General features: G+C 38.9%; 1 long non-coding RNA gene and 1 pseudogene across 1 annotated transcript; both read left to right on the top strand.

Annotated features, from left to right (window-relative positions):
• The first annotated feature begins 417 nt into the window (after nt 1-417).
• Nucleotides 418-2,209, top strand: LOC131677577 (uncharacterized). Its single transcript, XR_009303395.1, has 4 exons — nt 418-1,097; nt 1,232-1,342; nt 1,415-1,717; nt 1,797-2,209. It is a non-coding gene; the product is annotated as an uncharacterized LOC131677577 (long non-coding RNA).
• Nucleotides 2,210-2,332: 123 nt separating this feature from the next.
• On the top strand, nt 2,333-3,772 carry LOC131695390 (DEAD-box helicase Dbp80-like; annotated as a pseudogene).
• Nucleotides 3,773-8,527: the final 4,755 nt, after the last annotated feature.

Raw genomic sequence — 8,527 nt, 5'->3', positions numbered from 1 at the left:
TAAGTATGCACCTCTTGCGAAATGAAATTTCCTATACAAAACCTATGCATAAAAAACGTCGCGAAATGTTCGCGAAAAAAAATTTCGTTTCCATTTCGTAAGCGGTACGCAGCTCTCGCGAAAACGATAACGAAAAATGAAGTTAGCTGAGACACGGCTCGACAAACGATAAGTTTCATAATAGTTCCGCGAGACAGCGCTGCTTTCTATGCGCTGTCACCAAGGCAAACTTTTTCCTTGCGAAATAATGGTCAGCGGTATTATTTCGCACGGAGGCTCGCGAAATTTTGACAGGTTGCAATGAAAAAATATAAGAAAACACAAGATTGGCAATTTTTTGTATTTTTTTCATCGCAAACTGTCAAAATTTCGTGGTTTAGAAATTTATATATTTCGAATTTGAATGGTAAGTTTAAAAATATTACTGGAAGTGATTGTTTCTAGTTTTAAACAATTAAATTTAAATAATTAATATTATTTGCAGCACACCCAAACAAAGCAAATCAGCTCAACTAATCTTGTCTCAACATCCTGGATCTGGCAATCAGCCAACCAACATTAAATCGATACAACCGCAGCAGTACCAACTACTCCAAATCCAGCAACAGCCCCTCAAAAAAGGACCACATAGCAATTACTGCTCAAACGAACAACAGGAGTTTACGAATGATGGACACATCGGAAAACATTTCATCGGCACATTCTGCCTTAAAACATGTCTGCCACTATTTTTGAAAATATCACTGCCTACACAGTGCTCGTGATTCCATTCCAGCAGCAGCAAGCAATCACTATTCGAGTGCTTATCGCCAACATTTCACAGCAAGCTCAGCAGCAGAACCACCTTCAACCACAACATCAGAAAATTAAGATTTCTTCCAGACCATGACCATCATCCTAAAGGTCGGTAGCAATAACGTTCAACCGACGGTACAACCTGGTCAGCAACCGCAATTAGTGCAATAGATCCAACCCAAATGTAGATTTACCAACTGCAAAAAAGATAGCAACAGCACATTCAAACACAGTAGCAGCAGCATACTATACTGTACCATGCGGTGTGCAGGAGGACTTTTTTATTCAGTTGGTGCGGCAAGGTGAGACATTTTTATTACCTTTTTTATTTCGAAAGGATCAGTACCGTGTTTAGTACATTGTAATGTAATACCCTATTCTTTAAAAAGCTCGAGTTCACTCATTTACGGATATTTTTTTATTATGATTTTTTCAGATCGAACACCAACAACATAATATCATGGTAATCACCCAGCAAGAGAACGCAGTGATAATGGGCCAACAGAAAACACAACATCAAGATGCTCGGAAAGGACTTTCTCTTTCGGTATGTATTTACCAGTAGCATCCCTCCTCCAGACATTCCTTTGTATATCTAAATGTCCTTATCAATTCACAGAACAAACATAATGGCACGTCATCTTCAATCGGCTAACCGTTTGGAATAAGCGCTCATCATCGGTTTCATGGCAGGGAAGTGAGCAGGCAAAAGAAGGCATCGTTTTTTCCGCAAGGTCGCTCTGGTCAAAATTTCTGCGAATTGCAAGGAATAAACCACCCGAGGGACAATACCCGTGCTGATTCAGGACGATTTCCCATACTTTGTACCTTGCTATTGAATTTTAATACCCGATCGAAACGATGGCAAGCGCTGCCGATAATTGGGTCAAAAAGACGACGGATCAAGAAATTTCTGCACTCGGTAAGTGTTTTTTTGTTATAACCTATTTTTGAAGCGATCATTGGGATGGGATTTGAATTTTTCTTTTCAATACAAATAGGTTAGCGAACTGAGTACATATCATCAAGGATAAGGATTCAGAGCCGGCGGCTGGCAGTCCAGAGAAAGAGAATGCGGAAAAACCTAGTCCACCGGCAGTAGAACCAAAGCTGCACCTGATGTTTGGAGTTCGGTAGCTACAGAAATTCTGACTCTAGCAGCTCCTGAAGAAAAACAAGCTGCAAGAGAAAATGGAGAAACACCTTCCTCCGCGGAAGATGCAGAGGCATTCAAGTAAGTCGAAATCTGCAGAAAATTTTGATTAGGACATAAGGAACATTGACAGCCTCTCTTTGTTTACTTTCTCTTTCGATTATGACGTCACTATAACACTTTGCACTAATTTTCCAGTACATAGCCGATGGTTTTTACTAAAATATTAGGCAAAGAGTTGAGTACTAAATATTGAAACGACCGAGTAACAAACAGAAGAGAAAGACCCCAAAGAGAATCTCATTGCTGCTTACGTCCTATTCTAAATTTTCTCCCGAAATATTTAGTATCAGCTTTAAAATTATCCGTGACTAATCTTTTAGCCCGGCGGATGCAAGTTTGCTAATGAAAGATGTTCACTAAGGTCTAGTAGAATCAAAGCTGGATCTGAAGGTGCAGCGAAAGGATTCTTCTTCGCCGGTTGGTTGGTTAAAACTTTCGAAGTTTTGCACGTGAAGCCGGGATTACTTCAGGGAGTCTATGCGATGGGTTTCAACGCCCTTCCAAGATTCAGGAGTTGGCTCTGTTGGCCGGTCCGCCACGGAATATAATCGCCCAGAGTCAGTCGGGAACAGGAAAAACCGCTGCCTTTGTGCTGGCAATGCACAGTTGAGTCCATCAGTTAAAAAACTATCTGCAGGTGATTTGCGTTTCCCACACGTATGAGCTGGCAATTCAGAAGGGGGAAGTAGCTGCCAAAATGGCAAAGTTTTGTCCGGAAATCAAACTTCCTTACGCCGTTCGCGGTGAGGAGACCGTCAAAGGGGCGAAGCTGACTAATCATATCATCATCGGAACACCCGGCAAGCTAATTGACTGGGGTATAAAGTTCAGGACGTACGACCTAGTTTTTCCTTTTTGTACTGGACGAGGCGGGTGTTATGGTCGGTGTTCTTCTTGGCCACGTACGAGCGCGAGGTGATGGAGTTTGCCGAGTACATCGTACCCAATCCGATCGTCATTCGGCAGGCGCGGGAGCAAGAATCACTCGATAACATCAAACAGTACTACGTCAAGTTCCGCAACCAGGACGAGAAATTGTGTGATTACCGTCGGACAAGCGATCATTTTCTGTCATATGATGTATAGGACAGTTGTAAACGTCCAAGTAAACTTATTTTCAGAACTGTTAATCGATCGAAACAGGTACGAAAAACGGCCGGTTGGTTGACCTGCAGGATGTCCCAGGATGGTCACTCGGTAGCGGTACTGTCCGGTAATCTAACGGTGGAGCAACGGTTGGAACGAACGTTTTGTCCAGGGGTAAGTTCCACCACTTGATTCTGGCTACAGCACCAGGTTACGGAGAGATTCTTTCGTCTTAGGTATCGACGTCGAACAGGTGACCATTGTCGTCAACTTCGACCTGCCGATGGATTAGCAGGGACGAGCCGATTGCGAAACGTATCTACATCGAATTAGACGCACCGGTAGATTCGGTAAGTGTGACTCATTCTTGTGATCCTATAGATTGTATTTCTTCCCACTTCTTTAACAGAACGGAATCACCATCAACCTAGTGGGCAGTGATCGAAGCATGATGATTTGCAGATCAATCAAAAAACACTTCCGGAAAAAGATTCAGTTGCTAGACGCGGAGAACTCGGACGAAATTGAAAAGATCGCACCGTAAAGTGTTTTCGACCAGCTACTGGTCATACTTGTTTTGATTCTGAATTTATAATTTTATATTTTTTTAATTTACAAATGTAACCAACAGGGTATCGCAAGCTAATAAATTTACAATTACAATTACAATCTCTACCCAGTTCTATCCAAACATTTGAAAAGGGCCTAACCACAAAATGTAACAAATTGAAATTTCATGTTTTCCATTAACAAATATCTACCCGAGCACGTACATAACGCAACATTTGTTATGAAGAATTTTGATAGCGATTTTACAACAATTTATAAAAGGGCCTAAATGATTTTTATGACCGAACTGATTATGAAAAGACCTAACTGATTGAAAAGTGCCTAACTAGCAATACACTCGTTTTAAATGGATTATAACGTATTATTGGATTATGACTGATTGTAAAAGGCTTGTAACATCTTTTCCATAATTTACATACAGGGTCAATTTGACCATCAAATTTGAATTCAGTTAATTCGTCTAACTTTCGGTGTAATATCAGACTTGAACAGCATTTTTTGTGTGAGGTATTCTGCCGCTAGAAGCAAAACTGTCCCATGTTCTATGGGAATCCCTATACACATGGGACAATTCGACACAGATCTTTCAATAGGGCCAAAGTCGCAATGTACTCAAATGGAGAAAAATCAGTTTCAATATACGGCGATGCTTTTCTAAATGTAGTTTTTATTGTAGGTATAAATTACTTTATGACCATGTTTTTCCGGAAGCATCTTTGGTTAAACCTTATGACAATATAACAAAGAATTTAATTCCTATGTGCTTTTAGTGGGTAGAAACTAAAAAAAATGCTTACGCCCAATTTGCATCCCAGTCGTGATTTCGCCCTTCAGCAACCACCATTTGCGGAAGGGCTAAACGGTGTACATAATTTTCAGAAGGGCGCGGTAAAAGGGCTAAACTGACTCTGTCTTGCTGGGTAGGGCTGGGTAAATGGGCGAGCTTGACAGTATACTTTTTAATAGGGCTCAGCAAATGGGCGCATAGAAACCCAATGTAAATGATAGGGCGCGTGCATCTTTTCTTCGAATTTCATGAAAATATCGAAATATTCGAATGTTTATGTGCAACAACTATCGAGTAGACATGATCCTAGTAGATATTGCTTATCATTTATATAATAGAACCGCCGTTTAAAGAATAATTTTGTGAATAATAACCGTACGCCCGGTTCTGTCAAAAAATGTAAGTTTAGCCTTTATATTCCATATGAGAAGAAGTCGAAATCTCGAAGAAAATGCATGTTTCGCCGTTTTGTTTTCTTTAATTATAAATCGAACTAAAAACCATTTTAACTAATTTTCACCTCAATCTTGTAGTATTTTTGTCGCATAATGTCATAATAGCGAAAACGCAGTTTGTTTACATTTGCGATTTAAGCCCTAATGAAAGATCTATGTCGAATTATGCTTCTGGCGGTAGTAATACAAGTAGTAGCAATATGCGCAATTCCTTAAACCTCTCTAGTGTTTCATGCAATAAGAATTACCACGAATTACTTATGGCAATAAATTTCAATTACGATTCTCACAATTGTTATACCAAAAATAGGTTTGTATCCGTACTGATTATTGGTAGCATTCCCTGAGACTTCCGGAACCTTTAGTAGTAGCCATTGTTATCATAATCGATTTTTAACGTAGTTTAAAGCCTAGGGTTTGGTTCGACATGAAACCGGTTGAGTCGGAGTCGGTTGTTATATTTGCGTTATATTTCCGGATTCCGAAACGTGTTTCGAAAGGTAGTTTCCCCGAGACTTGTGAAAGCGGTAAAGGCGGCCAAGGCAATCAGATTTGCTTCTTAATGGTCAAACGCCGATTTAGACTTACGATTCGGACAATTACAATAGATTTGGTTTGAGCGAATTTCGATCATTTCCCTGGGTCTTCTAGAACCGGTAGAAGCAGCCAATTTAGATAGAAATTGGCCAGCCAATGATTTAAATTTCCGCTTGCAGGAATTGTGCTGTCTAAATTGGTCAGACTGAACTTCCCCGAGACATCCGGAACCGTCACAAATAAGCATTATGATTAATCATTCTCGAAATATGATTCACGCTGAGTACGTCACTTCCCTGAGAGCTTCATGAATGGCAAATAGGTTTACAATTGTTACCGATTTGATACACATCCGTGATGAATTAATAAAATACATCATTTAAAACATTTAAATGACAACAGAAATATAAAAAAGAAATAAACAAACAACATCTGATGTCGTTTTCCAGTTATCAAAAGCGACATCTAACAGCAAACACACAGACTAGTTTTCGCGAGCAAATGTCAAAATTCCGCACGGAAGAAGGAAAAATATTTCGCGACCTCATTTCGCAAGAGGTGCATACTAAGCTTTAGCAGGAATTCAAGAAATGTGGATGAGAGTCAAAGGAGACATAAATGGGAGATAGGAATGAAGGTAGAAAACTGCAAAAATGGTAAGTTTTCTAGTACACATGTGTTATGTTATATATATATATATATATATATATATATATATATATATATATATATATATATATATATATATATATATATATATATATATATATATATATATATATATATATATATATATATATATATATATATATATATATATATATATATATATATATATATATATATATATATATATATATATATATATATATACAATTGAACCAATATACTAAATACGCGTCGATTTCCTGCTTAAATGGAATCGAAAGTTATACTGTAATGTTACAATCCAATTGATACAAACATTACAGTAAGGCGGGGCTAGTTGATGGAATGATGACCTCGGAACATGTCTGGCACTGTACACGAAATGGGTCATCGGAAAGTCAATTGAGCTAACACCTTCCTAAATCCGTGAACCAAGTTATTTGCATGAATGTTTAAATACATGCAAACATCTTTTTTCTGTAAATCATTACCAGCTAGTGGGAGATAGGAAGGTTAACACACATACACACACATACCGTCACTCTCAACTATAAAAGAAAGTTTGTTCTAATGGTTCCAGATTTCTGACAACGCATCATCGATTGTAATGGAAGGCACCGCTCCAAAGTAGTTCTGTTGTTTTTTTTTCTTCCTTTTTTATTTCGACTAATATTTAGTCACATTTTCTTTGTTGCTTTTTTAATGACATTCAGTTAGCTAGAGATTACTGAGTTGGGAAGATTATGAAAATTTTGAGCCATAGTACTGAATTGAGAGCAAGGATGTGAAATATACAGATTGAAAAACTAGAAGTGGCTTCGGTCACTAATACCTGACACCTAAAGCAACTTTTCAGTGTGTGTAAGAAATATTTATAACTCGTTTTTAAATGACTTCAGCAAATAGCAACATTCCGCTACGACCCGGTCAAACCATTCGGAATTTAATTCGGAATCCTGAATGGAGTCAGTATGGATTCCAAATCAAATGCAACAACCGATTCTGAGTCGGAATCGGTTGTTGCATTTGATTTGGAATCCATACTGACTCCATTCAGAAATCCGAACCGGTTCCGGAATGAGTTTAACTGGGGATCGGCCAGCAATCGCTTCCAGAATACGCACTTTGTGTGCAAACTTGGATGCAACTTGGTTGCTGACGTGTGCAAAATTGAATACGATAGAGATTTGTTTTTATTCGAATGTTTACATGGGTTTTCCGAAAAACATTGTCCTAGTGTATATGTTTGTTCTCTGTGGTTCGGTTACATGATATGTATTTGCGAGAAATCCCAGTTCAGAACAACGTTGTATCCAGTCGAAGCTCTATCAACAAAGCTCTGAATTATGATCCAATTTCGAGATTCACTTGCTCACAAATCTCCTACGAACTGAAAACACGTTGATCGGATAGCCGTGATATAATAGGGAAGAGACATATAATGCATATCCAGAACATAATAATAGCAAGTGGCATTGAATTGTTCGGCACCGAGATCCGCACCGGTACAGTCTGCTACAATAATGATGATGACAAATTTATGTGTGCCCCGGTTAGCAATACATAGGTACACATAGAATTCCTTCGAGCCAAGTACCTTATCGAATAACAAAGCACCCGGGCGGAATCGGAAACCGAAGAAGATTGAAATTCCGAAGGCTGAGCCAAATCGAACAAAATTATGGATGCCACAAATCATTCCGCAATTATGGGTAATTGGTTGGTGTGTCTTGGGTTCGATCGAACTAAACAACGATTCCGATGAATTACGGCGGCACTTCATCGAGATGGATCCTACTAATTGCGAGTCTCAAATAGGAGAGCGATTATGGTTCGACTTGGAAACGAGACGTGAAATCTAATATCGCAATGGGGGAGACCTAACGTAAATTTGCTGAATTCTTTGGTTGTGTGTGAGTTTTATGTCGCGCGTGCATAATTTTGGAATTCTTTAAACCTAAAAATGACAGCATAAAGTTGCTCAAATGTCACAATAGGCAAATTCGAATTACTTGAACCGTACCTACCTATTAAAATCATGGAATCAAAACCCTTGCTACTGAATTCATAATTTGCCAGACTTAACCGTCGCACAGAGATTTGACGCAATTAAAGCACAATCAAATTTTTCATCCACACAATCAACGAAAAAAAAAAATTTCCAATAAGTGATATTCACATTGCATAATTACAAACTCCCGCAAAAAAATACAATTGAAAACCACTTTTCGGAATACGCTTCCTGGGTGCGCTACACCGATTTCCAATTTCAGTTTTTCTCCCGCAAGCCAAGCTTTGGTCAATTAATTTCGTGATGAAGTGAGCATTTGTTTGAGTAGTGTGTTTGCATGTGTGTGTATTTGCGTTTGTGTACACGAATCCCGGTCCACCGATGGCTGGCAGAACTGAGCCACCCGTCTATCTGCCACTCAC

The sequence above is a fragment of the Topomyia yanbarensis genome, chromosome 1, assembly GCF_030247195.1.
Source record: "Topomyia yanbarensis strain Yona2022 chromosome 1, ASM3024719v1, whole genome shotgun sequence".
In the NCBI taxonomy this organism is placed as follows: domain Eukaryota; kingdom Metazoa; phylum Arthropoda; class Insecta; order Diptera; family Culicidae; genus Topomyia; species Topomyia yanbarensis.
Note: the sequence above shows the minus strand (reverse complement) of the source record. Positions and strands in the feature narration are given on the sequence as shown.